At 35.6% G+C, this 6,461-nt stretch overlaps 1 long non-coding RNA gene across 1 annotated transcript; it reads left to right on the top strand.

Moving 5' to 3' along the window:
• The first annotated feature begins 544 nt into the window (after positions 1-544).
• On the top strand, positions 545-3,240 carry LOC128650431 (uncharacterized). The gene is made up of 2 exons (XR_008400751.1): positions 545-2,319; positions 3,031-3,240. It is a non-coding gene; the product is annotated as an uncharacterized LOC128650431 (long non-coding RNA).
• The last annotated feature ends 3,221 nt before the right edge of the window (positions 3,241-6,461 follow it).

The following is a 6,461-nucleotide window of genomic DNA, read 5'->3' as shown; positions in this document are numbered from 1 at the left end:
TACAGGTTTATAAAAACCCAGCGTTATCAGGCAAGAAGTGAGCTTAGAGCAAGATTGATCTCCATTCCGCACTCCAATAACAGCGCTTCTGAAAGCTGCGGTGAGCTGGTTTTCATGCTCGTGCACGATTTCCCCATAGACATCAATGGGGAGAGCCGGCTGAAAAAAAGTCTAACACCTGCAAAAAAGCAGCGTAAAGTAAAGAAGAGGATGCTCCACGTCGGATGTCTTGAAGATGGACCCGCTCCGCGCCGGATGGATGAAGATAGAAGATGCCGCTTGGATGAAGACGTCTGCTGGATGGAGGACCTCTTCTGCCCCGATCGGATGAAGACTTCTGGCGCTCCGGATGTCCTCTTCTGGCCCATTGGTGCCCGGCTGGGTGAACATGGCTCAAGGTAGGGTGATCTTCAATGGGGTAGTGTTAGGGGATTGGGTGGGTTTTAGAGTAGGGGTGTGTGGGTGGTGGGTTGTAATGTTGGGGGGGGGTCTTGTATTTTATTTTACAGGTAAAAGAGCTGATTACTTTGGGGCAATGCTCCGCAAAAAGCCCTTTTAAGGGCTGGTAAAAGAGCTGATTGCTTTGTAATTTAGTATAGGGTAGGGAATTTTATTATTTTGGGGGGCTTTTTTATTTTATTAGGGGGCTTAGATTAGGTGTAATTAGATTAAAATTCTTGTAATATTTTTTTTTTTTTTGCAATTTAGTGTTTGTTTGTTTTTGTAATATAGTTTAGTTTATTTAATTGTATTTTAGTTTAGATCATTGTAGGTAATTTATTTAATTAATTTATTGATAGTGTAGTGTTAGGTGTATTTGTAACTTAGGTTAGGATTTATTTTACAGGTAATTTTGTAATTATTTTAACTAGGTAGCTATTAAATACTTATTAACTATTTAATAACGATTGTACCTAGTTAAAATAAATACAAAGTTGCCTGTAAAATAAATATAAATCCTAAAATAGCTACAATGTAACTATTAGTTATATTGTAGTTATCTTATGGTTTATTTTATAGGTAAGTATTAATTTTTAAATAGGAATAATTTATTTAATTAAAGTAAATTTATTTAGATTTATTTAAATTATATTTAAGTTAGGGGGGTTAGGGTTAGACTTAGGTTTAGGGGTTAATCACTTTATTATAGTAGCAGCGACATTGTGGGCGGCAGATTAGGGGTTAATAATTGTAAGTAGGTTGCAGCGATATTGGGGGGGGGCAGATTAGGGGTTAATAAAATTTATTATAGTGTTTGTGAGGCGGGAGTGCGGCGGTTTAGGGGTTAATACATTTACTATAGTGGCGGCGACATTTAGGGGTTAATAAGTGTAGGTAGGTGGCGGCGACATTGGGGGGGGCCAGATTAGGGGTTAATAGATATAATATAGGTGTCGGCGATGTTAGGGACAGCAGATTAGGGGTTCATAGCTATAATGTAGGTGGCGGCGGTGTCCGGACGGCAGATTAGGGGTTAAATCATTTTATTATAGGGTTTGCGATGTGAGGGGGCCTCGGTTTAGGGGTTTATAGGTAGTTTATGGGTGTTAGTGTACTTTGTAGCACTGTAGTTAAGAGCTTTATGTTCCGGCATTAGCCCATAAAACTCTTAACTACTGACTTTTTTATGCCATAGGAGTCTTGGAGGTAGAGTCTGTACCGCTCACTTTTTCCAAGACTCATAATACCGGCATTAGGCGAATCCCATTAAAAAGATAGGATACGCAATTGACGTAAGGGGATTTGCGGTAACCAAAAGTCGCGGAAGAAAAGTGAGCGGTACACCTGTACCTGCCATACTCGTAATACCAGTGGGCGTTAAAAAGCAGCGTTATGACCCCTTAACGCTGCTTTTTAAGGCTAATGCAGAACTCATAATCTAGGCTAAAGTTTCTCTACCTTAATCCAGAGAGGAGAAGTTTGTTAGAAAAACCAGCACATATCTGCTCCAGGGATATCAAGTTTTACGCCTGCTAAAAGATACTGCATACCAGCCAAGAGCATCTTTAGGGATTATATCCCCCCCCCACGCTTCTCACATACCTCACATGAGGTTAAATAAGGTGAGCAAATTTAAATCTCACTTTTAGTGTCTTATTGCCTAGTCCTGACATACTGCACCATAATTTGGTTTATGTTTTGTTTTTCTCCCTTCTATGTGTGCTGAGCTTTGAAACCCAACTCCACATTATATATATATCAATCAGACAAAATAATCGTAAGGTAGTAAAATATATATGCAAGAAGAAGCAGTGGCCAGAGAGGTCCATGATGAAAACAAATCCAATGATTCTTCAACAACAATCAATTATGACTGGGGTGAGTATATCAGACATGTGTTGTCCCTTAAAGAGATAATACATGGACTTCAAATGCTTCATAACCAAAAATTCAATTTCAATGTATAATTACAATTTTAAAGTTTATCTTATTATGGTAAGATAATCTTTAAAATATTTATATGTTTATAACTATGTATATTGATGGTTCATTACATTTAAAGGGATATTAAACACTATATACATGCTAGATAGAATGATGCATTCAAAGAAAAGATTAGTCCATGACTAACATATAGATGTATTTTTTAAAGTTTCATTAGTTGTTTAAAAAGTGACAAAATAAGTGTAAAGTTTTAGTGTCTATAAAACACGGGGAGCTGCCATGTTGTAACTTGTGTTACCTTCTCTGCTGTGGCCAATTAGGGTCAGTTATAAATAGGTCACTAGAGTGTGCAGCCAATGGTTGTGCTGGATTTAACAGTGTTCTGCACTTCCATTTCTAACAGGAACTGAAAAGCTCACAATTTCAGAATGGAATTACAGGCAAAGAGGACAAAATAAATAATGAAAGTATATTGCAGAGTTGTTTTATTATATACAATTTATCATTTTATATTACCATCTCAAAGTGTTTAATGTCCCTTTAATGATTTATTTTATTTATTTATTTAAATAGATATCCAATGGAAAAAAAAAAATGTGTTTTTATAAATCATGTTCATATTTCAAAATATATTTTTTTTTACAGTTCCTAAAGATCAAAACATTTTGATTAATAAAAAACAATTATTGGAGGTGTTAATTAAAGCTGAAAAAGGACTCAAGGAGAACTACTCGACATTGCATGCAATCCGGCTTAAAATTGAAAAAACTTGATATTTATATTAATCTTTTTATGAATGTGAAGACAACATGATATTTATTTTTGTAAATAATAAAAATATATTGTTTAAAGGTTTGTTGGTGTCCTAATACATTTTTTATTAAGATAACAGATTATCATTGTAAAGATAGCAATATAATAACAATGTAAGATAGTTAAAGGGACAGTACGGACAAAATTTAAATTTCCAATAGATTGATTACATATTTCAATAGAAACATATTTGCTATATACATGTATTTTCAAAAATTTGCCTAAATAAATTCATCCACCAATAAAAAAGTGCTGTCCAGAGTCCTGAACCTAGAAAAAAAGCTTAGATGTCTTCTTTTTCAAATAAAGATAGCAAGAGAACGAAGAAAAATTGATAATAGGAGTAAATTAGAAAGCTGCTTAAAATTGCTGCCCTATCTGAATCATGAAAGAAACAATTTGGGTTCAGTGTCCCTTTAACAATATTTAAAAAATATACATTAATCGTTATCAAAGTCTTGGTTTTCAATATTTAGATTTAAATATATTTGGTATTAAAACTCAGGTTTTAACAGGGCAAAGGTTAATAGAAACAATACAATACAATTACATTCAATTGAAATAGTCGAAATTCAAAGCTGTTTTAATGATAAATAAGGCGCATTCTATAAAATGATGGCGAGATTTATCATTAATCTGCCGCATCTCGCCAATGGAAATCGGCGATAAAATACTACCGGTTTAATGATAAATATTGGCGCACCTGTGCACCTCTCCAGGGGCGAGCTGAGGGGAACTGATAGGAGAATTGAAAGTCATATTTCAGAAAATAATGATAAATAGAGCCCTAAGTACTACTGAGTTTACCCTTCAATACCATGAAGTATTTTAATGTATTTAATTGTTGTAGGTAAAATAGACTTAAAGGGACACTAAACCCAATTTTTTTTTCTTTCATGATTCAGACAGAGCATGCGATTTTAAGCAACTTTCTAATTTACTCCTATTATCAATTTTTCTTCGTTCTCATACTATCTTGATTTGAAAAAGCAGTACTGTAAGCTTTAGAGCCGGACCATTTTTGTTCAGCATCTGGGTAGCACTTGCTGATTTGTGGCTAAATGTAACAAACCAATCAGCAGCTCTACCAAGGTGCTGAACTAAAAATGGGCCGACTCCTAAGCTTTTATTACTGCTTTTTCAAGATAACATGAGAACAAAGAAAAATTGATAATAGGAGTAAATTAGAAAGTTGCTTAAAATTGCTGCTCTGTCTGAATCGTGAAAGAAAAGATGTGGGGTTAGTGTCCCTTTTAAGTGAGTAAACCTAGACACACCTGAGAGGGTCTCAGACACTTTACAGTGGGACCAGAGCTCACTGGAGTGAGTTTTGTCTGGGTTGGAGGCATTCTAGGTGCAACTGAGTTTATTATTTATTCCTATGAAGTATTTTAGAGTATTTAATTATTGAAGGTAAGTGAGATTTAAGTGCGGAAACATAGGCACACCTGAGCAGCTCTCAGACACTGTGTAAGGGGGGACACGGGCACACTGGAGTGAGTATTCACTGGGTGTGGGCACTTTAAGTACGACTGAGTTTACCATTCACTCCTATGCAGTATTTAACATATTTAATTATCGTAGGTCAGTGAGATTAACGTGAAAAAACAGGCACACTAGAGAGTTAACTTTGTCTGGGCGGAGGTACTCCTGGCACAGCTGAATTTACCAAACAATCCTATTAAGTATTTTAGCGTATTTAATTGTTGTAGGCAAGTGAGCTTTAAGTGAAGAAACAGGCACACCAGCATACCAACCAACATTTCAAAAGACCAAAGTAATGTAAATACAATTCTAAATAAAGCCATATCTTTTAATACTCTTAGGCAGCAAATCAAACACAAGCTCAAACAACTGGTATAGCTATGTGAGCTCTGTATTTAATTAGCCTTTGCAGAGATAGTGCTAAATATTTTTATCTTAATTGGACATTTAATAATAAATTCTTTAAAACTGCTCTCTGCCTTCCCCAATAATATTCTAGATGCTGGCCTTTAAAGTCAGCAAAAATGCACAGTAACACCCTACATAACATACACTTATACATGCAGATACACACACACTACATAGCATACACTTATACATGCAGATACACACACACTACATAGCATACACTTATACATGCAGATACACACACACTACATAGCATACACTTACACATGCAGATACACACACACTACATAGCATACACTTACACATGCAGATACACACACACTACATAGCATACACTTATACATGCAGATACACACACACTACATAGTATACACTTATACATGCAGATACACACACACTAAATAGCATACACTTATACATGCAGATACACACACACTACATAGCATACATTTATACATGCAGATACACACACACTACATAGCATACACTTACACATGCAGATACACACACACTACATAGCATACACTTATACATGCAGATACACACACACTACATAGTATACACTTATACATGCAGATACACACACACTACATAGCATACACTTACACATGCAGATACACACACACTACATAGCATACACTTATACATGCAGATACACACACACTACATAGCATACACTTACACATGCAGATACACACACACTACATAACATACACTTATACATGCAGATACACACACACTACATAGCATACACTTATACATGCAGATACACACACACTACATAGCATACACTTATACATGCAGATACACACACACTACATAGCATACACTTACACATGCAGATACACACACACTACATAGCATACACTTATACATGCAGATACACACACACTACATAGTATACACTTATACATGCAGATACACACACACTAAATAGCATACACTTATACATGCAGATACACACACACTACATAGCATACACTTATACATGCAGATACACACACACTACATAGCATACACTTACACATGCAGATACACACACACTACATAGCATACACTTATACATGCAGATACACACACACTACATAGTATACACTTATACATGCAGATACACACACACTACATAGCATACACTTACACATGCAGATACACACACACTACATAGCATACACTTATACATGCAGATACACACACACTACATAGCATACACTTATACATGCAGCATACACTTATACATGCAGATACACACACACTACATAGCATACACTTATACATGCAGATACACACACACTACATAGCATACACTTATACATGCAGATACACACACACTACATAGCATACACTTATACATGCAGATACACAGACACTAC

Source organism: Bombina bombina, chromosome 2 (genome assembly GCF_027579735.1).
Source record: "Bombina bombina isolate aBomBom1 chromosome 2, aBomBom1.pri, whole genome shotgun sequence".
NCBI lineage: Eukaryota > Metazoa > Chordata > Amphibia > Anura > Bombinatoridae > Bombina > Bombina bombina.
Note: the sequence above shows the minus strand (reverse complement) of the source record. Positions and strands in the feature narration are given on the sequence as shown.